We start from the raw sequence: 24,095 nt of genomic DNA on the forward strand, positions 1-24,095 counted from the left end.
TTAGAGGAGCATCGTTCCCTTACTTTGTGTGACCTGACCTCAGGAACACAGGCTCTGCCACCAAGACGTTTGCAACAACTCACTCGCCCTTCCCTTTCCTTCTCTAGGAAAGGGCTTTGCTGAGAGTTCTTGGGGGAGTTTGGGGTTTTTGAAGGCATGAGCCACTCATCTCCTTGCGTGACCCTGAAGTAAACCTTTCTTTGCTCCAAACTCTGACCATTTGGTGGTGTTTGGCCTCGCTGTGCATTGGGCCCATGGACTGGTGTTTTGGTAACAATGGGTCAGGGACAGTGAAATGATGGGTTGGAGCAGTTAGATGATGGAACGTTGTATAGGAGAGTTCAGTTCAGTCGCTCAGTTGTGTCCGACTCTTTGTGACCCCATGGACTGCAGCCCACCAGGCTTCCCTGTCCTTCACCAACTCCCGGAGGTTGCTCAGACTCATGTCTATCGAGTCAGCGATGCCATCCAACCATCTCATCCTCTGTCATCCCCTTCTCTTCCAGCCTTCAATCTTTCTAGGCCTTCAGTTTGGTTTCTTTTTCTCCCAGTGGGGTGATTGTCTATTCTGTGATGCTCTTAAACTATCAACCAGAGTGTGGGTGCATCATGTATGTGTGTCTGTGTGAGAGGCTGGGGTGGAAGGTGGTTACTGCACTGTGTGAGTTCTTTGGCCAGAGACTTGGGATTTATTTCACGGTCATAGATGGGCTTTTTTTTTTTTTTTTTTGTCTTCCCGGGAATAAATACCTCTCATGTAATTCCATGGATTAAAGAAATGCAGTCAGTTTTTGTATGGCTCATTAAATCTTTTTAAAATCCATTTATACTGGGGTACATTGCCGAAATATTTAGAAAACAATTCACAAAAAGCTTCATACCCCACCCCTCCCCTCAGTTTGTATTAGCTCAGTTGTAACTTGATTTTCCCTGCTTCATTTGCAAACTTCTCATTTACTTACAAGTGCTGTGTTGCATGAATGCCAGTTCCACACAGGGCAGAGCCTCCGAGGCCCCCTCTGCCTCTCTGCTCATCTGCGTGGGTGCTCGGTGCACCCGTAAAGTCATTTCAGCATCTTCCCCACCTCGTTTATGCATCAGCATCATTGTTGTGCCTGCCTCTTTGGGGATCTGACTGATTGGTAAATTAGAGCTGGCAGAGGAAGTGGAAGACAATGCACAAGTGTTTTACTTAAACAAACACACTCTACAATTTATTTTATTGGATTTTGTCCTTTGAATGAGAACGCCACGAGTAATCCTATTACAGACTAGAAACTGCTTGCTCACACCAGATTACAAGCCTCAAAATGTGTTGCTTTGCCTTTGGAAGCACATAAGTGTTTAATAAATGAGGCAATTTCCACATTCATCAATAATTAACCAGGAATTTGAGAAGTTTTATCCCAATCCAAAGCTGCAGAGAGTTTGAGACAGTCTGCCTGTGCAGATGAAATCTCTCTGAAGCATCTGTGAACACTGAATTCTTCTTCAGAGTTGCTGGTTTGAGAGGTGTGATGAATGCTTTCTTGAAAAATGTTTGTTTGCATTAATTACAAGAACATAAATACTTATTATAGGGAGTTTGCAATGTACAGATGTTTTTGTAGAGCAAATTACCTCACCTACAGTCTTACCACCCAGAATAATCTAAAATTCGAGTATTTTCAGTCTGAATTTCTGTATGTTTGTGTGTATATAAATACAGATGCTTTTTAAAAATAAGTTGAAATCACGATGTATGATTGTTCCGACTTTGTTTACTTGATATGTTTACATCTTCCCATGTCTTTTTCTTTTTTTGTTTTTGGCCTTGTTGTGTGGCATGCAGGATCTTAGTTCCCTGACTAGGGACTGAACATGGTCCCCTCCAGTCCTTCTCATGTCTTTTAAAAATTGTCATAACAAAATTTAAAGGCTATATAGTGTTTCACTGTGTGAATATATACATATTTGCCTATTGTTGGAAATTTGTTGCCCCATTTTTCACCATTTAAAAATATTGTAACAATCCTGGTGCATAAAATTTGGTCAGTGGTTTGGATTATTTATTTAAATTGGGTGTATAATTTTTTTTGGGGTGAGGAAGTCATGAACTTTTTTTAAGGCTCTCAGTTTATGCATTTTGCCAGTTTGCTTTCCAGAAGTTGCACCAGTGTTTGCTTGGCTGGCCTGGGAGGTTCTTCCTGCCTCCTCTGGGGAGACCTCGGGCTTAGTAGGTGGTACACCACACTCACAGCTGTGAGCCCCTGGGCCCAGGAATGAAGTCCGCAGCCTCATTTTGATCATCTGTTAGCTGGGCTGTAATACGTCTGTACCTTCTCTTTGAAGATTAAAGAGAGACACTTATGTAAAGGGTGTGACCTTGAGCTTGTCCAGTGCAGGCATCTGGTGCTTGGTTGTTGTGGAGAAGATGGCTGATCTAATGTGCAGCATTTAGATTCTTCCTTGTTACTAGAGCAAGACAGTGACTTCGGAGATGAATGGTAACTGTATCAGCTTGTCTTTCAGGAAGAGGCACAAGTGCTTTTCTGAACTGGGATTCTGTGTAAAACAGTTTGACAACCAAAGTTTAATATTAACAAACAGAAAAAAATAGCTTTTTTTTTTTTTTCCTGAGGATGCTCTGGGCATAAAATGCAAAGGTGTCCCCGTGTCTAGAGCATCTCCCACCTGTCCACATGGACCCCCTGCATTTTAGGGATGCCGCGGTGCTTCATCAGTGCACTACGGTGCCCCTCTGCCCTGTGCTTTGGGTGTGGAATGACATTTTCCACTACTTTCCTGCTAGTCTGACAGGGTTATGACTGTACAGTGTCTGTTTTCCACTTTAAGACTTAAAACATTTCCTTTGCCATTATGGTTTTCTAGGATTTCTTCCATCTTGCCTGAGATACAGAAACATTCCATATCTTCACCATAGTTTGTCCAGCTTACATGCTCCCAGACCTTAGTGAATTGTAAAGCACATCTGGTCTTAGCATTTCCATGACAGCTCTAAGCCCGCTCACCTCACTGAGGTGTTATGTGATCAACATTCCATCTTTTGTTCAGATTCTGCTGTTGGAATCATACTTGTTTCATTCTTTTAAGTGTGTCCCAGCTCCCCTGATATGGAAAGGGTGTGTCCTTGTTATCTACTGGGTTTGGATCTGTACTACCTTAGTAGTGTTCACATGAACTGGGCTTTATCTTTGTATTCGTGAGGTGCATCATAGATCTATGAGGATTTTTGTTAAATTTCCTAGGACTGAGAAAAGTTGGCAAACACCCAGTAGTTTTTCAGCTACTTGACTCTGAACTGGATGTGGTGCTAGTTTTTAGATTAATTGCTTTGGAGAACTCTTTACAAGCCTTGAAGCTGTGTGTCCCACTTCCGGGTGTTTGATTCTCCTGATATAATGATGCACAGCAGTCACATTTTCACTGAAGTCTGCATGACATCTTTGGACTTCTGAAAGCAAATCTATATGTACATATTGGAAAAAGAAATAGACATAAAATCCTAAAGCCCATTTTTAAGTTTCTAACAAGGCAGTGAGTGTCAGAAATGGGTAGATTTTAAGTGGATCTTTTGGGCTTGTTACTTGAATGGGATAAGAATCTGTGTGTGGCTCTCCTATACCATTAGACACTGGCAGGCACCTCTGTTCCTTTCTAATCCCCAGATATAACAGGATGCCTCTGACTCTAGTTACTTCCAACTGCCATTCATAAAACTGGTGGCCAGTCCTCCCAGGGGGTGGTGGTTCTAGTGCCTTTCAGACTGTCAGAGCCCACTTGCCCTTCCCTCGTGAGACTCACATCACTCAGACCGTTGGAGTGTTGTGTGTTGACTTGGGCTCTTCCAGCATACAATCAATGCTCTAGCATCACTTGGCTACATTCAGTTCAGTGATTATGGGTCAAAACTTTGGCCAGAATTAAAAAATGGTTGCCAGAAAAAGTCGGTTGGGTTACCCCAAGCTGCTGCGTGCATGCGTGCTAAGTCGCTTTAGTCGTGTCTGACTCTTTGCAACCCTAAGGACTGTAGGCCACTGGGTTCCTCTGTCCATGGGGATTCTCCAGGCAAGAATACTGGAGTGGGTTGCCATTTCCTCTTCCAGGGGATTTTCCTGACCCAAAGATTGAATCTGCGTCTCCTCCGACTCCTGCATTGCAGGTGGATTCCTCACCACTGAACCACTGGGGAAGTCTCATCCCAAGCTGCTACTGGAGTGTGAATTTCAAAGTGCAAAGTTAAGGAAATAAGAAGAAAACTGTTAAATCATAGATTTAGATGTCTGGCTTTTAAAATATGACTATGTGATACTTGTGCTAGTTTGGGAGGTTGAGGTCATTTGACATTAGAAAAAACATTTATTAAACTTTTTTTTTTTTTTGGTTGGAGGATAATTGCTTTACAATGTTGTTAGTTTCTGCTGTACAAAACCATTAATCAGTTACAAGTATTCATATATCCGCTAAAACCATTCATTTTTAAAAGTATGACATCATTTTTCTTTTGTGTATTTAAGTAAAAGTGTCACCTAATGTTCCAGGTAGCTTCACTGTGTGGACTGAATGATTAGTGACATTTTTATGAAGCTCTAGCAATTATTTTCTAGTATGAAGCACTTTAATATTCCCATAAATGAATTTAAATAAACTCCAATATCCACTTAAACCATTTCCAATAGATTTAGGGCAGTGAAGAAGCTTAGTTGGTGATTGGATTTCTGGCACCAGTTTTTCAAAGAGGATGTTGAGGTGAAGATTGAGAAGAATAAATACTAGGAATTATTACTACTGAAATGCATTGATTAAGAGGGTTTCAATGCCCATGAACAGTTATGTTCATGTATGGGAAAGTTCAAGATACATTTCCAGTTCCACAAGGTTAGATAGAGACATAGGAAAAGAAAAGGGAAGAAAATCTTTTTAAAAAAATATTTGAAAATACCAGGAGAATGCTCATCTCCACTTACACTTGCTCTTTTGTTATTCAGATCTTCTTAGGACAAAGCAAAACATCCTAAGACTCTTGAGTTGTTTTCTCTGGCCGTCTTGAAGGGAACTAGTGTTTTATTTAATTTTTATTTATTTATTGCCTACTTTAAATATTAGAATGATGGTTATAAAAACTGTAGCTGTTTCAGAAACCACTTATAAGATGCATATTTTATACAGAGTTTGCTTGCAAATAGTTAAAGGAAGGCATTAGATGATTTGGAAACATACTAGACCAACAGCAGTATTTGTTTTAGAGTGATGAAATAGGGTGGTTTTCCCTTTTTTTATTCTAAAATTTTTATAATGTGGTTATATATATTTGTGATAAATGAAAACTATATACTCTTTTTATTTTAAATGTGCTGCTGCTGCGTCGCTTCAGTCGTGTCCGACTCTGTGGACCCCATAGATAGCAGCCCACCAGGCTCCCCTGTCCCTGGGATTCTCTAGGCAAGAATACTGGAGTGGGTTGCCATTTCCTTCTCTTCTTAAATGGACTAGAGGACTTATTATAGTCTCAAATAGTATACACCCTGAGGCAATTATTCCACATTAAAACTGAAATCAAATATCTGAAAGTTCAAATAAATGTACCTTACAGAAAATATTTAGAAACCAAAATTTCTAGGTGGGAGTCACATCAGACCCAGATTAATGCGTTTTAACTATTGTCCCTTGGATGAAAATAAATTCAACTTGACCCAATCAAGGTTTCAATTTCAGCACATTGATAAAAATGGTATTTAAAAAATGTTTTAAGCTAAAGTTTAAATGTAAAAGCTTCTATATTTAAAATAGATAACCAACAAGGACCTACTGTATAGCACAGGGAACTCTGCTCAGTACTCTGTAATAACCTGCTGCTGCTGCTAAGTCACTTCAGTCGTGTCCAACTGTGTGTGACCCCATAGACGGCAGCCCACCAGGCTCCCCGTCCCTGGGATTCTCCAGGCAAGAACACTGGAGTGGGTTGCCATTTCCTTCTCCAATGCATGAAAGTGAAAAGTGAAAGTGAAGTTGCTCAGTCGTGTCCGACTCTTAGCGACCCCATGGACTGCAGCCTACCAGGCTCCTCCACCCATGGGATTTTCCAGGCAAGAGTACCGGAGTGGGGTGCCATTGCCTTCTCCGCTGTAATAACCTAAAACCTAGTAAAACCTAGTAAAAAAAAAATTGAAATGTGTATGTATAATTGAGGGCTTCCCTGGTGGCTCAGTGGTAAAGAATCCACCTGTAATGCAGGAGTTGGGGGTTCAGTCCCTGTGTTGGGAAGAACCCCTGGAGGAGGGCATAGCTACCTTCTCTAGTATTCTTGCCTGGAGACTCCAGTGGACAGAGGAGCATGGTGGGCTATAGTCCATAGGGTTGCAAAGAGCACAACTGAAGTGACTGAGCATGCACACATATGTATAACAGAATCACTTTGCTGTACACCTGAAACTAACACATTGTTAGTCATCTATACTCCAATATAAAAAGTTTAAAAAAATATTACTGTAAGTCCTTCTTGGAATATAGTTGGCATGTAGGAGGAAACCTTTGTGTGTAAGTCATTGGGTAAAAGTGGCAGGACTGAAGTGTTTGGGGCATAATTGCTAGTACTGAAGATCTGAGTATCTGGAAGTGGAGTGGCCAGCTCTTAGGTATGTGGACATCATTGTGAGAATTGCAGTTAGTTATAAAGAACAGATGTAGAGCTCATCTCAACTCTGGAGATTATGGAAGATGGAGCTCCTCAAAGAAGACCTTTCTCTGTGCTGCAGTGTTGGCTGAGTACCTCAGGGGTACTGGGGATTCCAGACTCCATCGCAGCCTTTCTAAATATCTCCAGCACCCAGTGAAGGAGCTGGGTGTTGCCTCTCCTCCCCTAGGCCCTCTCAGGATCTTCAGATGGGCGGGTCTTCTCAAGCTGCTTGATCAGAGTGGGCTTGGGTTACACCCTGACCTTAAATTGGGCCTCTGCAATTTGTAGGAGACTTCTGCTAGGATGCAGTTGGGTCCAGAAGCAAGTTAGGATGATATTTGAAGGACAGTTATGTGGTAAATAGTGGAGTCAAAGTGTATTCCCTTACTCTGCGTTTTACAAGTTAAAAATATCTAAAAAGTGTGGCAGGCATTTCACAATTTCTCATAGGTGCCAGATTTAGGTATCACCTTTTAGAGTGCTTAAGCACTGTGAAGAGAGAATTCCATTAATCATAAAGTTCTGTTTTTCTAATAAGTTAAAAATCATCCTTACTGCTGTCTTGCTGGGACCGTGTAGTTCGGTCCTAGGTGTTCAGAGCAGCTCGTGTGCTCCCCTGGGTTCAGGAGCCCTCTTTCCTCCACAGAACCGTGAGCTCCAGGCCAGGGGTGATTCTTTGTGTGTTTTATACACGGAGTATGGACTGTGCTGAGAAATCATTAATTTCTGTCCTACTTTTACTCCCAGAAAGCCTTGTTTATTCAAAGAACTAAAGTTAAATGTCTTATAGGAAAAGGCATGATCAATTTAGAGAATCAGATCTAACTTTGTTTAAACATTCTGTTGTAGGCTCTTGGTTTTAGGGGTCTTCACCTACCAGTTTTCCTTTTGCATCAAGTACTAGCTGTGAAAGAAAGCCAAAATCTGGTGGGCCTCTTTATTTCCCTCCCCCCACTCCCCCCCCCCCCCCCCCGCCTCACCCCCGCCCAATGTGGAAACCACCAGAAACCAATAAAAAAGAATGGGAAGTGACTGGAGAGCAGACAGGAAATACCAGTTTCCCCAGCGAAGCACCGCAGCTCATCCTGAGCCCGAGGTCAGAGGGGGAGGGAGTAGCACAGCCGCCCCTGCAGGGGGCGCTCTGCCCCGACCCACAGCGTCTGTAGCTGGGCAGCCTCGCGGTGTCACCCAGATTCCTAGGTTGATGCTCCTGTGGGCCTCTGCAGATGCAGGCACTCAGGGAGCTGGGCGGGGGGTGCCCCCGGTCCCCGAAGGGGCAGAGCTTCACTTGGATGCTGTGCTGGGACTGGGAAGCCTGGGATGGGAGAGGCATCTGCCCCACCAAGTTCAAGAAAAGTACAGAGTAAACGGAAGTACTTCCCTTCAAATACAGGAAATCCCCAGTCGCTTTTATGTTTCCCCTCACAGCTGTGTGAAATATCTTGCAATTTAGCCGTAACACTGAACTTCAGCTCCTTTTACTGTGTGGCATCCTAGGGGTTGATTTTCAGTATTTCCTTATTACAGTGTATTGTATTTCTCACCTGCACGGATGATTGTTCTTTGTTAGTTTAGAAGTCCTGTTTTACCCAGAGAAGGAGAACAGAAAAATAACAGCATTTTGAATTGCAGCTCTCTCCTTTTTTATTTTTAAAAGAAGGATACCACTTCTGTAAAATCTACGGCAGGAGAAAAGAAGGGGTGTTCTGTTTCTGGGGATAAACTAGGCAGGGGACCAAAGGCAACTCCGTTTCCACTTAGCAATGGTTTTATTAATGAATCCCAGTAGAGTTTTAACAGCAGAGCAGGATTTCCTCCTATTATGATTCTTGATGACCTCCAAGATAACAATTCTTTAGGAAAGTACTCATATGACCTCTTTCTGATTATAGGCTTGTAATAATTAGATGTTTATCTCCAGAAAAAAAAATGCCATAAAATTTTATTAGTAGTGCAAGGGAAATGCTTGTGTACCTTATCATGTAAATTGTTATCTTACAGTCTTCATCATTTCAAAAAATGTACTGAGAAGGCTGTTGACCAAGAGTTCTCCCATAGAGCAGTACTTGGACTTATAGACAGTATCCATCATGTCCACCAAGCACCTAACAAGTTGTACCCACACTCCCATTGTTGAATAGCATCCAACTTTTTGGGAAGAAATGGGAAACCAGGGACTTATTTGGTGATTGGTTTTTGAGTTTAGGTTAGGTCAAGGGCAAAATAAATATGTGTCAGCAACTTTAAAACCATTCATGTAAAAGATGTAGATTCAAAACAAACTTCACAGTGTTTCCATGGGGATAGCCAATAGGTATAAGGCATCTCCCGTTCAAAGAGATTGATGGAGAGAAGACACAGAGTGTGACGGCTAGTGTTGATTACATGTGTCACTCGGTGGCATCAGTGTCATCATTCATTCATTTCTAAGCATCTGGATCCTCAGTTACAAGGCGTCCAAGAAGACAGGGACCCAGGAAAACCACGGAGGAATTTGCCCCATATAGGGATTTCTCTGAAATAAGCACATCTTCTTGAAAATGCCAAGTGAGAGAGCTGTGTTGGGTTTTTTCAGGTGTGATCTCATCTGGATAGTATTTGCAGTTTTGCATGACGTGATTGAAATGTTACAATGAGCATTTCCTCTTGCTTTCATTGTCTACATGTCACTTCATAGAAGTGAATTCCATGGGTTTTTATAGCAAATTCAGAAGAGAATGATTTACACATAGTTGCTTTATGTTGTATGGGTGGTGACTGTAACTGTATCCATATATTTTTTTAATGTTTTGATATTTCAATTTTTATTATTTTTCAAGGACAGAATATCTTATATGTATATTTTATATTGTACTGTTATGTGAATGTGTTGTGTCAAAACAGCTCAATGAGTAGGCTTGGGTAGTGTTAAACCATTACATTTAATAATGACAGAGACTCAGAAAAGGCAAAAGCCTTGTCCAAAAGTCACAGAGCTATAGTATTCTGGTAAAAAGAACTCTGGACTGGGAAGCAAAAAATTTAAATTTTCAGTCTAGCTCCATATCTTACTTTTATGTTTGTTGTTGTTCAGTCGCTCAGTTGTGTCTGAGTCTTTGCAACCCCATGGACTGTAGCTCACCAGGTTCCTCTGTCCATGGGATTCTCCGGGCAAGAATACTGGAGTGGGTTGCCGTTTCCTTTTCCAAACTTTATCCATATTAATCTTGATTGATTACATATATTGCATATGCTGTAGGACGCGAGGGTATTCTGAGTCAGAGTCTGTCAGTTGTGATCATTAACTATTATTGACGATTAACCATCCCTCGTGAGCAAAAATCCTGGTTTATCTGCCTCATTTTAAGAGAATGGAGATGCATTTTAAGGGAAAGGAGATGCATTTTTAAACAGAATGCACTAAGAGGGAAAAAACCACACTAGGTTGTTTAAACAGCAAGTTCTTCATTGAAAATATGATTTGTCATCTACATCAGTTCAGCATACATGCGATTACCTGTGTAACCCCACATACATACATGTGGGGTAACTGTGGGTCCTAAGAGATGGCTTCAAGTATGTAGGCCTTCTGAGCACTGCAGAGAGACTTTGTTCACCAGATGTTTGCCCAGGGATCACATCTGTGGTGACACATTCAGCACTGCTCACAGCAGCCAGTTCAAAGGGTTAAAGACTTACTGGAAAAGTTCTGTTGGCCTGATACCTGCTTCATTTTCATCCTTGGCAATTCATGTTGCTTATCATTCAGCAAGACAGACAAGTCTCTTCACCTCCATCCGTGACATCAAGATCTGGAAGCTAAGAACCCAACATGAGAATCAGGCAGCACAGAGAGATTGCTGTTTGCCAGACAAGTGACTCCGAACCAGCTGCTGTCTTACATTTGTCCTTGGCCAAGGGGTGTACAATCAAACAGACTGCGAGTCAGACCTGGAGGTTACCTGGTGCTCCCTCCCTTCCTCTGTCCCTCCCTGCCCACTTATGGGGGACACCAGGAGACCCACAAGCTTACATGTACTGTCCAAAGCCACACATGTTGGCTGTGAGCCCGGTGAATTTTGTTTCAGGTTTGGGTTCAATAGTGAAAACGTACTTTGATCTCCATGTTGGAAGTTGCTAGCTCTTGTTTCTGAGTGTGGTTTTGATGAGGTTCGACACTCAAGGACATTTACTATTTGTTCACGGTTTCACTGTTTAATGTAATAATAGTAATTTGGGAAATTTTTAAAGTACCTTGTTGACTTTTGATGGCTGTAGTAGGAAAAAACGACGCTAGTTTCATGTACCTGGCCTGAGTGGTCCCAGGGTAGGTCACAGCGTCCCTGCCCCTTTCAGGTGTCCAGAGTTCACTGGAATCTAAGGGAGATGGGAGAAGCTTTAGAGACATGTGGACATGGGGTTTGGAACCATTTCTTAGCTCAGACAAGTCAGCCACTGAGTTGCAGATTTTTCTTTTTTTGTAGGGCAGGGCACTCCCTCCCTTGGAAGGATGTTGGAGAATAAAGCTTTAACTCAGAGCCTAACTGGTCTCCATGTCCTTGGGGAGGCAGCACTGCTTATCTTCATTTTCTGATCTTTTTCCTGGTCTCATGACCATTCTTCAGGGATTCAGTCATCAGTTGACTGATTAAGAAATGAACATCTCTTACTGAGTTTATGGTGTTAGTGATATGAAATGTCCACTTAGACCCTCAGTCTGGTGGGAAACAGCATCAGCAAGAGTGGGAAATGGGGTAGAGACCCAGGTCCCATGTGTCATGGGACCCAGGGAAGGTCACCTTTGTTCTTCTTGGTCTGATGGCAAGTAAGAGCCCATCCAGAGAAGATGACGTTGGAGATGGATTTGGGTGAATCCTCTAGGGGAAGAGGGACTGACCTTGGAGGGAAGGGGCTTATTGTCCAGCAGAGGAATTTGTACCTGCCTCCAAGCAGATGAAGGTTCTAATGTGGGGGAAATAGCACAAAATTACTGAAAATGCTTTGGAAATGTTCTTAGTTTATTATTTTTATTATTTTGGAGTGAAAGAGAGGCTACTGATTTTCTTGTTCCTTTTTTAGCTTGAAATTCTTCTGTTATAAAAGACCAATAAGAAATACAATTGGTTAGTAGTAGCCTACACTCTCCACACTGTAGCCTGCCTCTTTCAAGCTCCAAATATAGCTTAGAATCTTACTTTCCTCCTTTAGTTTCTTAAAAAAAAATTGTTCCTGCACTTCAGCTAATTCTGGGGTTTATCTTTCTGACAGAGTTCTTTGTGGTTCATACCACATTTTTGTTTCCTTCTTGGCCATGGGCCTGCCCCTCCAGTTTTTAGATAAACTGTTTTAAAAATGGAACTACCCAGTTAGTCAGATTAATTGCTTTGGATAATGCTGATTCATCTTTCTCAGATTGTCATGCTTTAGTGTCTTGAGTGCTGCAAAAGCGGTGATTTCTTTCAGGTGTGTAATGTGTGTTTTCTTGGACTTTTCAAATTTAAGTCTAGAGATGGTATCTGCTTAGTCCCTTGTATTGTTATTACTAGTTCCACAACTGCATTCTCACTTTCTTCCAGGAGTCTTAAGGGTCTGACTGATGAATTCCTGTTTGGTCCAAATTATGGGTGAATTTGATTTTCTTCATACTTTTCCAACATTTCTTCAATGAGCTACATTAATTTTGTTAAAGAACAAAGTGTTATTAATTACAAAGAGTGAAACTGAGAATGATAACTTTTCTTACTGCTTCTTCAGAGGCAAGTCGAGAGTTCTTATGACATGCTTTTAGAATTCTAGAGTCATACCAGGAGGTTTCCCTTATGTCTTGATTCTGCACAAATTTGTGGTTAAAAATAAGAGAGGTTGATATATGTGTATATATTACTCGAACTCATGTCCATTGAGTCAGTGATGCCATCCAACCATCTCATCCTCTGTTGTCCCCTTCTCCTCCTGCCTTCAATCTTTCCTAGCATCAGGGTCATTTCAAATGAGTCAGCTCTTCGCATCAGGTGGCCAAAGTATTGGAGTTTCAGCTTCAACATCAGTCCTTCCAATGAATATTCAGGACTGATTTCCTTTAGGATGGACTGGTTGGAGCTCCTTGCAGTCCAAGGGACTCTCAAGAGTCTTCTCCAACACCATAGTTCAAAAGCATCAATTCTTTGGCGCTCAGCTTTCTTTATAGCCCAACTCTCAAATCCATACATGACTACTGGAAAAACCATAGCTTTGACTAGATGGACATTTGTTGGTAAAGTAATGTCTCTGCTTTTTAATATGCTGTCTAGGTTGGTCATAGCTTTTCTTTCAAGGAGGAAGAGTGTTTAATTTTATTTATTTATTTATTTTTAGCAAGAGTCTTTTAATTTCATGGCTGTAGTCACCATCTGCAGTGATTTTGGAGCCCCCCAAAATACAGTCTGTCACTGTTTCCACTGTTTTCCTATCTATTTGCCATAAAGTGAGGGGACCAGATGCCATGATCTTAGTTTTCTGAATGTTGAGTTTTAAGCCAGCTTAAAGTTTTAAGCCAACTTTCACTCTCCTCTTTCATCAAGAGGCTCTTTAGTTCTTCTTTACTTTCTGCCATAAGGGTGGTGTTATCTGCATATGTGAGGTAATTGATGCTTCTCCAGGCAATCTTGATTTCAGCTTGTGCTTCATTTAGCCCAGCATTTGTACTCTGCATACAAGTTAAATAAGCAGGGTGACAATATACAGCCTTGACGTACTCCTTTCCCAATTTGGAACCAGTCTGTTGTTCCATGTCCAGTTCTAACTGTTGCTTCTTGACCTGCATACAGATTTCTCAGGAGGCAGGTAAGGTGGACTGGTATTTCCCATCTCTTGAACAATTTTCCACACAATCAAAGGCTTTGGTATAGTCAATAAAGCAGAAGTAGATGTTTTTCTGGAACTCTCTTGGTTTTTTGATGATCCAACGGATTTTGGCAATTTGATCTCTGGTTCCTCTGCCTTTTATAAATCCAGCTTGAACATCTGGAAGTTCATGGTTCATATACTATTGAAGCCTGGCTTGGAGAATTTTGAGCATTACTTTGCTAGCATGTGAGATAAGTGCAATTGTGTAGTAGTTTGAGCATTCTTTGGCATAGCCTTTCTTTGGGATTGGAATGAAAACTGACCTTTTCCAGTCCTGTGGCCACTGCTGAGTTTTCCAGATTTGCTGGTATATTGAGTGCAACACTTTTCACAGCATCATCTTTTAGGATTTGAAATAGCTCAACTGGAATTCCATCACCTCCACTAGCTTTGTTCATAGTGATGCTTCCTAAGGCCCACTTGACTTCACATTCCAGGATATCTGGCTCTAGGTGAGTGATCACACCATCGTGATTATCTGGGTCATGAAGATCTTTTTTGTATATTTATCTATCTATCTTTGTTTTCTGTGGACAGTAAGTGGCAAATGCTCTTAGCAGGGCTTTGTCTATTTTGTTTCCTTCTTATTTGCACCCAAATTTCTTCATGCTCCCACAAGTACATCCAATATTTCCCCTTATAATACATTTTCTGAACAAAGGGTTACCTTTAACTGGCAACCTTGTGTTCCATTGTCTGTCCAGTCTTGATCCTATGAAGAATTTGTTCTTTTTTTTTGCTGATCAGTCTTTATCTAACGGCACATAAAGGTTAGAGTATTGCCGTATTTTGAGCAAGTTCTCTGTCGCATAACCTTGAACATCTGGGTACTATGGTACTTCTTTCTGTGTTGTACCCGTCTCCAGAGGAAAGGGATTTTGGAGTTAAAATTGCTCCACTTTTTCCTCAAAGTATGTTTCCTTTATCTGGTTGGTACTTATCTTCAAAGCATAACTTCTGACAAGCCTGAAATGCTGATACAGAGTATCTCTTGGGTTTTTCCATTTCATATACTTTTATTTTTTTTTTAAACTAAGTAAACATTTGAATTACTGAAATTTGGTATCTGTAAATGAAAAATTAGTGCGTGATTTGAGTTCAGTATTTTAATGTCTGGATGTCAGTATTACATTTGGCAGGATTGCAAAACAGTGACAGGTACGTACATGCAGTTGATTTTAATTCAGGTAAAACTGTTTTACCATCATAAGTCAGTGTGGTCTTTGAGTTGGTTGTGGTTTTCAATGGCTGCTTTTAAATGACAAATTAGTTCATTTGACGTCATCATTATCCATTTACAGTGTCATTGGGTCATGTGTATTTAACTTATGCTAACTTAACTGTAAATGTTTGCTTAAAAATAATTAATAGTATATATATATTTTCCATGCAGCATTCTCTTGAACAAGTCAGACTTGTATTTACCACACTTCTTGTATTCAACCAAAGAAAGTGCAGTCTCTGCCAACACCACAGGAAAACCTGGCAGCACTGGCACCACAGGCGAACTGGTCTTTGTGAGAGAGAACGCAGTACTCAAAACACCACGCACGCTGTATTGTGTGGTCTATTCAAGTAATTTTTGGGGATAATTTTGTCTTAAACCTTAGCCTTGGTCTTAGGAGCTCTGCATCAAAGGTTTGCTGTGAATTCTTTGGCCAGATCTACAGGGTGTAGTGGTGTACTTTATTATCAACAGCATTGAAGGATTATAATTTTTTAATATTGAGAATTTAAGCTAGGTATGCTTTACTGTTCAAGCGTGAACCACCCATGACCCTATTTAAATAGCTACATATTTTCACGCTCAATTTATTCACACAGTGACAGTGCATTTTTGTCATCGAGCTTGTTTTCTGTTGAGAAGTAGTAATGGCTGAGAAATGTGGGCTGTGTTAAGTAAACTGGAGAGCCACTGGTTTAAAGCAAAGAGGTGGGAGTCCTCCCTGGGAGCAGCGATGTGTTGTTTACTTCTGAACATTCATCCAACTGCAGTGGTAGAATTAAGTCCCTGTTATTCTTTGTCTAACACGAAAGCTTCTCATTGAAAATGCAAGGCGCTTACGGGGCACTTTGAAGCCATCAAACTAAAGACAAGAATATTAAGAGCCCAGTGGATGGTTGGCCAAAGGACTCAAATGAGCAGTTTAAAAGGAGAGAATCAACTAGTAAAAAACCATGGAAAAACATTGAATAAACCTGCTATTCACAGACTCACAAATTAAATTACCATTTATCTTATTAAATTGGTAAAACAAAACTGCACAACATACTCAATGCTCCAAAGTCACGGTGACCCTGTGTGTTTGGATCATCATGTTATTGCTGGTGCTTTTGTGCAACTGTATATTTCCTTCGAAAAGCAATTTGGCAAGATTATGAAGATCTGCAAAAATGTTCCTACTCTTTCATTCAGTTCCTGGAATATTGTCCTCTGAGATATTGTTTATCCCTAGGAAATTAAAATCATGGGTGAGGATATTCAGCCAGCATTATTTAAATTCTGAAATCCTCAGCATGACTTCAAAGGTCTAACATCAGGAAAATCATTATGTAAGCCACAGTTTATTCATTAGAAGAAATAGTATGTAGCCTTTAAATGAATATAAAGGCTTTATAGTAAAGTGAAAAAAGGTTATACTAGGTTAAGTGAAAAAAGGTACAAAATTAAAGTGTACCCTACAGTTAGAAAAACATTAAACATGCTAAGGTAAAACCCAAATGTTATTTGTTGAGGGTGGAGAGTTAATGGATTTTTTTGTTTGTTTATAATTAAGAGCTTCATCAAAGTAAAGAGAAAATCAAAGAATTAGATAAGGCTATGGTAGGATGAAAATGAGATGCTGGGATGACTATATTTTGAATCCAAGGGAATGTGTTGGCTTCTTTGGTGTGCCGCCTGGTTCTGCCAGCAGTTCATTTGCTGTCTAAGTGGATTTCACTTTCCTATCACCTGGGTATGAAAGAGAAGTAATTTTGGTAGCTAAATGAACATGTCGAGGCCATATTTTAAAGTTCGAATTCCATCTGCTGAATGTTTGTTTTTGCTAAAGGTATTTATTGCATCTTCCTTTGCTCTAATGAGAATACAGACCAGAGAACCATATAGGAATAGATGGTTTTTTTCTTAAGTGTTTTAGAGTAAATCTTTGAATCATCAAATATTTTGACTCTCTTTTACTCCTCATTTTGGATCATTTCTATTATCCTGTTTACAGAAGTTCTGTCCTACCTTTGAGATGTAATTGATATATTAATGATATGCTTTTTAGTGAAGTAATTACTACATTTTTCTTTATACAAATCTCTCAAAGATACTCAATCTTTACTAAGTAATTAAGATCACACATTTTTGGATGAAGGTTGAAATTTGCACAAATGCTTATTCATACAGTGTAAGTGGGTCTTAGCCAAAGTGGCTCATTGGTAAAAAAAAATCCACTTACCAACTGGAGATGTAATGGCAACCCATTCCATTATTCTTGCCTGGAAAATCTCATGGACAGAAGAGTCCCGGAGGCTACAGTCCAAGAAGTGGGGCATGGCTGAGCATGCATGCACACTGTGTATTGGTGACCTCCCAGTTGTGTTTTTTATTTGTACGTATTTTCCTTACTGTAGTGGATTTATAGAGAAAATGTTACAGGTCAGGAGACAAGTCTGAGCAATGAGGAATCTGCAGGGTATTGTGATCTACATATGACAGGTGGCCCAGTGCACAGAATGGGCAGTTGGTGTCCTGGAAGTTGAGGTGGGAGAGACCTACCTGTGTGGCAGGCTGCATGTGTAGCTTGGCCTTTTCTCCCTTATTCCCTAAGAAATGGGATCTTGTGAAGTTTGGGGCAGATGGGATTCCTGATGCTATCTGAGCAAGACTGTGGGCAGGGCCCTGTAGGGGATCTCAGTTGCAGGGATTAGCCAGAGGACCCAGGGGAAGTATGTTGTTTTAGACAGTGAGTGATGAGCATCTAACTAAGATATCAGTGGGAATAGAAAGGGCTAATGCAAGAGACATGGATGCTTCTTTTGATACAACGTGAGAGGAGGGAGGCAAAGATGCCACTGGAATTTGGACTGAGAGGGATAGAGAATTATTCAATCATAACTCAATTCCAGGTCAGCAATCATTTTTTGTAACCCTGCATATCAATTTTCTTACTTAGAGACTACAAAATTAACCCGAAGGTTCCCTTAAACTTGGAAGTGCAATGATTATCCACTTTTATGTAATCACACTTCCTGTTTTCTGAGGACAGTCCTAGGTTGTGATTGAGGATAATTTCTGACCCCTGATTTTTGGTGTACACATTTTGTCGGTGGGATGTTATAGGAAGACTGTTGGGATTTCATCACTGCCACATGTGGGAGTGATCCTGTTTGATGAGTTATACTGTTTTGCTGCTGATATTACATTTTTCCACCGGTGGGTTTAATTTTTTTTTCTTTTAAAGAAAAAGTTTTATTTATTATTGGCTGTGCTGGGTCTTTATTGTCTCTCATGGGCTTTCTTTAGCTGCAGTATGAGGCATTGTCTTTGTGGTGGCTTCTCTTGTTTCGGAGTTTACTGTGTTTTCAAAATGCCATGCTCCTCTAGAGCAGCGCTTCTTCAGCTCACCTGCACACTGGGGATCTTGTGAAAGTGCAGGTTCTGATTCAGCGGGTCCAAGGTGGGCCAAGAGTCTCCACTTCAGACAGGACCCCAGGTGGTGCGGGTGATGCTGGACCTTTGATGGTCAGGCACAGCAAGGCTCTGCAGGGCGCTTCTACTTAAACTGCATGCTTTGAAATTACTTTTTGATGATGGGAAAGAACTCTACTGCTTCAGGCTTTTAGTGTTATTTGAACATTGCTGTGAAGGCGGATTTCATTTGCAACCTGATTTCCATATTACTGAAATATCAAAAAGAATTCCCCCCATCTCCCTTCTAGAACTTACATTATAGAAATGTTAATATTTAAAAGAAGTTTTACCTATTAAAATAAACCTGAGGTTTGAATAGTGATACTTTCTACCATTGAAGTAACCTAAGATGCTTAATAGTAGCTTCGGTATATGTATAGTAGTTTCCAAATGACTTTCTGCAACCTGCAGTTCAGAGTAGACACAAGAAAAATGAGCAGGGTTTATTTTAATAGTTTAAGCAAAATGGCTTCCTTTTATTTTGAATCATGACTTCACAGTGAAATAAAATGATGTCCCATGAAAAATTTTGGAATTAGGTTAGTGAAATTTTCAACATCACTGTACATCTGTCATATTTTGGTAGAAAATGATTTGAAACAAAAGTGATTTTAGCTGTTTAAGAAGGTACTCATGATACAGAATGAAATTTTTCTTTCTTTGGGAGTTTAGCTCTTGATTTTATTATCCTTTTTTAAGAAAAATATCTATAAATAGGCATTTTAAATAAAAGGAAATACAGAGAAATCAATTTTAAAAAACAAGTTGGGGGTTCAGGAGGGAGGTGACATATGTATACCTGTGTCTGATTCATGTTGATGTATGGCAGAGGCCAAGAAAAGAAACAGGTTAAGAAAGTATTAAACTTGTCCAATTTATAGCATCCATTTATTAATTACCTGGTATTTTGGAAAATTTTAATCTGTTTATTGTTTAATTGCTAACATTTAGGTACTTAAGACATTTTATATCTATATTTTTTAAGAAATTTTATTTTACTTTTTTGGTCACGCTACTTGTCTTGGGGAATTCTCCGACCGGGAATTGAACGCATTCCCCTTGCAGTGGATGCACAAAGTGCTAACCGTGGGACCGCCAGGGAATTACACACACACCTAAACATATGTATTTTATGTGTTGGTGCTGCTGCTGCTGCTGCGTTGCATCAGTCGTGTACGACTCTGTGCGACCCCATAGACGGCAGCCCACCAGGCTCCCCCGTCCCTGGGATTCTCCAGGCAAGAACACTGGAGTGGGTTGCCATTTCCTTCTCCAATGCATGAAAGTGAAAAGTGAAAGTGAAGTTGCTCAGTCGGGTCTGACTCTTGGCGATCCCATGGACTGCAGCCTACCAGGCTCCTCCATCCATGGGATTTTCCAGGCAAGAGTACCAGAATAGGGTGCCATGCCTTCTCCATCATGTATAGGTAATCAACCTTAAAAGGGGTCACTTTATTAAATTGATACCTACTTTTTATTGTATTAAGAATTCTTAAGGATGTGTGTATAAAAACTTGAACAACATCCTTGATGTATTGTGTTGTAGATACACTTCTAGATAGGAAATACAACATTATGACAGTCTGGTAATAAAGTCACTTGGATGATTTCCCATTCACATTTTTAATATAATTGAATCTTTCAGGGAACAACTTGATTTTTTGCCAACTTTAGTGTAATTCTGTTTGTTCAAATTCTAGTCTGGTTATATTTGCCCTAGCTATGCCGAAGAGTTACTGGCTCAAGTTCTAGGAGTCAGCCACCTATAGTGGCAACTAGGAAACAATGTGTACACACACGTATAATGCAGGGCAGACAGTGCTCCTGCCCCAGTTCTGTTAGCACTGGCTGCTGCCGATGGACCGGCCTGCGTGCCAACTGCTTTAGCCGCTGCTTCCATAGCAAATGTGGGAAATTTTGCTCCAACACAGAGGATTGTTAGAGAGGTTAGCTGCCTTGAGAGGGTGGGCTTCAAACCTGATAATGTGTACTGTGCAAAATCTGTTTTTTATCTTTGAATCCTGTTTATATCCAACTCTGTTCATTTGGTTTATTCATTCAGTTCACATGGGACTGAGTGTCTATTTTAAGCAGGTATTGTAATCCGATGGGTATATTTCTGCTGTAGAGTGGACTGGGGCATTACAGAGTTGTTGGAAAAAGCAGAACCCTTTGCTAGTTGGGATGAGTATAGGCAGTTCTGCCTTCCAGGTTGAAAAACTTCCTTGGTATTTGGATTCATGACTTCTTCCCACTGTCAAGGGCTGACCTGAGCTTGTTTCCAGGCATGACCTGTCCTTGTTGGCTTATCCTGTGAGCTGTTGGGAAATACTGTCATTTTAATTTGCTCTATTTCTGTGAAGCTCCATTAAACAAGGTCTGAGCTCACCCCATGGAAAACCTCCTTTGTTTCTGCCTAAAAGGACAGGGCGTTCATTTCTATCAGATCAGTTCCTTTAAATAAACCAGCCTGGGCATGTGTGTGTCTTTGCTTAAACACCTATTGCTTCATAAGTATACCACAGAATTGGAAGAGGCAGGGAAAACTGTTCCTCAGCTGGCATTAAAAGCAGACACCAAAAAAAAAAAAAAAGGTAGCAAGTTGTTGTAAGGCTTACATGGGTGGGACTGGCCGACGTTCCTTTTCTTTCTTAGTTCTGTGCTACGTATTTTTGGCTTTAGAAAATTGTTTTGCACTAATAACATGCGGGTTGATGTGCCCTGCTAATTGCACGGCAGTCATCTTGGCAGTGGTGGGAACAGGAGCAGCAACGTCCATCGCTTACGCCCGTGTGCCAGGCACGGTGCTTCACACAGGGAGACTCCTTGCGTCTCCCATCTGGCGGGTGCGAAGACTACTGCTGTTCTCAGAAAATGAGCCTGGGAGGCTGAGGGAGGCTGAGTCTCACAGCTGGGATGGGCAGAGCTGCACCCCTGCCTTTGCGGGGTACCCGTCCTGGTGAATGGCTTCATTACTGCTGTGCTTTGTCCACATTTGCTTTCAGAGGCCAGAACACTTAAAATCAAAGGAGTACAAACTTAAAAACTGCTATGAATTTTGTGTAGTTTCTTGAAGAAAATCGTGAATGCTTGCATATTTTAAAATGACAGATTGTATTTTTTTTTAAGTTTTTTTTTTTGATGTGGACCATTAAAAAAAATTTATTGAATTTGTTAAAATATTGCTTGTTTTATGTTTTTTTTTTTTTGCCATGAGGCCTCTGGGATCTTAACTCCCCAACCAGGATCGAACCCATACTCCCTGCAGTGGAAGATGGGAGTCTTAATCACTGGGCCTCCAGGGAAGTTCCTAAAATGACCAATTTTAATACCAGGTCTTCCTCCCTCGCCCCTCCTCCTCATCAGCCGGAAGAGCATTTGCTTGTTGTTTGGTTGTTCATTCCAGAGCAACCTCATACACTTTTAGGGTTTGAGTTCCCAGAGGAACATCGCAAAACCTCCCCAAATCCAGTGATTTTAGACCTTGAAGGTCATGGAGTCTGAGGATGGCAAATCCATGGCCTCTTTTGCTGCCCAACTTTCGAATCTGGTGGTTTTTGAGAACTGGTCTCATGCTCTTTGTCTGGAGTCCCCACGTAACCTCAGTCATCGCAGACGCCACCACTGGGACATTGAAACTGGAACTTGACATGCAGTTTATTCGTCCCCTCTAATTTACTCTCAGAGCAGACATTCTGGGTCAGGTTCCTGTGGTCTGCGGGGTGAGTCATCTGTCCACAGTTACATACCTGGTAAGTGGCAGGCAAGTTTGGACTCCTGGTCTTATGCTTGCCTCTCTAGTAGGCCACCCTGCTGCTCTGCGAGTGAGCTCCAATCCCATGACACACCTGCTCAAAAATGGCTACCCAACATGAAAAGTTGGGTGAAGGATACTTTATCAAATCCAGGTAAGCCATTCTGTTTGGGGTTTTTAGCAGAAGTGATGGGATGATCACAGCTCAAAGCTCTGTCTTCAGGGAGTTTACAGGCAAGCTCAGCGCTAGAGGTATAAGCTGAGTTCAGGAATATTGAGAATACCAGGCAAAAGGAATGATTTTAAACAGAGGGAGGAAATGCTTTTGCAGCTGGAGAGATGATCATTGGCTGAATAACGAGGAAAGATGTTGGAGGGGAGATAGCACTTAGTAGATCTTAATAGAACAGATAAGTGGGCATGTTGGCTGAGACAGTGTTGGTGAGCCACAGAGGTAGCAGAATGGCTCATATCTGAGGTGCAGGGAATATTTGACTGGATAATGTAGCTGCATGTGGCAGACAAGATGGGAAAAGAGCATCTGTAATAGACGGTCTTGCATGTAGGGCCATCAGCTGAAATCTAATTTAGGAAGTTATTGGGAGCCACTGAAGATTTTTGAGCAGGGGAGTTAAGTAATCGGGGCTATATTTTAGTAACACAAAGCTGGCTTTGGTGGAAAGGGCAGATCAGAACAGAGGACCCCTCCCCCTCATTCTGAGTTAATGTCATTTAGGGAAAGAGCTACAGAGACTCAGCAGCTGAGGGTTTAGGCCTTAGAGGCACTTAGGCCTCACACCCAATTTCAGACACAAGTGGATGTTGTCAGTCTAGAAGGAGGATATGCTGCAGCGAGCATTTTGAATGTAAATGGCAGCAATTGTGTTGCTGAGGCGGGTGTTAATTAGAAGGCACGATGTGGGGAGTTGTCATTCTCGGGAGTGTGGCATGGTTGTGGCGTGTTGTGTGTGATGTGGATGGATGTATAATTGAAGAACACTGGGTATGGTTTTAAACAAAGGAAAAATGGACAGATTTTTGTCTAATGTCATTCTTTAAAAGTCTCAGTAATCAGTCTGTCAGGGTTAATGACTGTGCTGATGTATAACCTAGTTTTTTTTAAAGACCTTTGAATTATTTGGAGTGTTTTGGTTGTTTTTTCATGGTATGTAAAGTGCTAAAAGTATTGTTTTATTCTTTGAATGAAAGAACCTGAGAAATCTTGAGGCCTTTTCATTTGTATAATCCTTTCCCAGCTGAAGTAGTTTGATGGAGAAGAGGGTGGTTTTATGTTCTGTTGTGATTTTCCTCAGTGACTCTCCATCAGTGTTTGGTTAAGAAGTCTTTTTTGACCAAACCCATCTTCCCTAAATGTACCCCTTCCCGCTACCTCCTTAAACACACTAGTCAGTCCTTTGCTCACCCTGCCTCACCCACGCCTGTTGTTCTCAGTGATCCCTTAGAGCTTCTGGTGTGCTTTCACTGTATGTAATGTGTTTATACGTGCTCTCACCCACTTGTGTTCCTGTCAGACCATGGTCTCCATGAGAGCACAGATCCTGTTCATCTTCCACCTCTCTGTGTACGTGCTGGGTGGATGTCAAATAAACTGAGGAACCAATATGCACTTACAGTGAAACTCGAGTGGGCTTTTGGGAGTAAAATGAGAGCTCTTGTAATTGCTGGAATATATGCAAACGCTTCCGGAGAAGGCAATGGCACCCCACTCCAGTACTCTTGCCTGGAAAATCCCATGGATGGAGGAGCCTGGTGGGCTACAGTCCATGGGGTTGCTAAGAGTTGGACACAACTGAAGCAACTTAGCAGCAGCAGCAGCAGCAGCAGCATGCAAACGCTTCAGTATATGAGGGAGGTAGATACTGTTGAGCATTCCTTCCCTTACTTTATAGATCAGAAGAGTGAGGCTTATAGGTCACCCAGAGAATGTCAGAGGATGCAGAAAAGGCATTGATGGATCTCTTCATTTTCGTATCTTAATGCCTGTGAAAAGCCTTCAGATTGATTATTTTAGGGTACTCATAGGGTTTGCAGTGCACGAAAAAGATTAGTCATGCCTTGATCCTGGAAGGGCTGTCACTGAAATGGTAGTGTAATATACA

At 41.1% G+C, this 24,095-nt stretch overlaps 1 protein-coding gene across 19 annotated transcripts in view; it reads left to right on the forward strand.

Moving 5' to 3' along the window:
- The window catches only part of PARD3 (par-3 family cell polarity regulator), a 601,769-nt gene that overhangs the window by 20,344 nt on the left and 557,330 nt on the right, over positions 1–24,095 (forward strand). The window lies entirely within an intron of this gene.

This window comes from Bos javanicus, chromosome 13 (assembly GCF_032452875.1).
Source record: "Bos javanicus breed banteng chromosome 13, ARS-OSU_banteng_1.0, whole genome shotgun sequence".
NCBI classification, from domain to species: domain Eukaryota; kingdom Metazoa; phylum Chordata; class Mammalia; order Artiodactyla; family Bovidae; genus Bos; species Bos javanicus.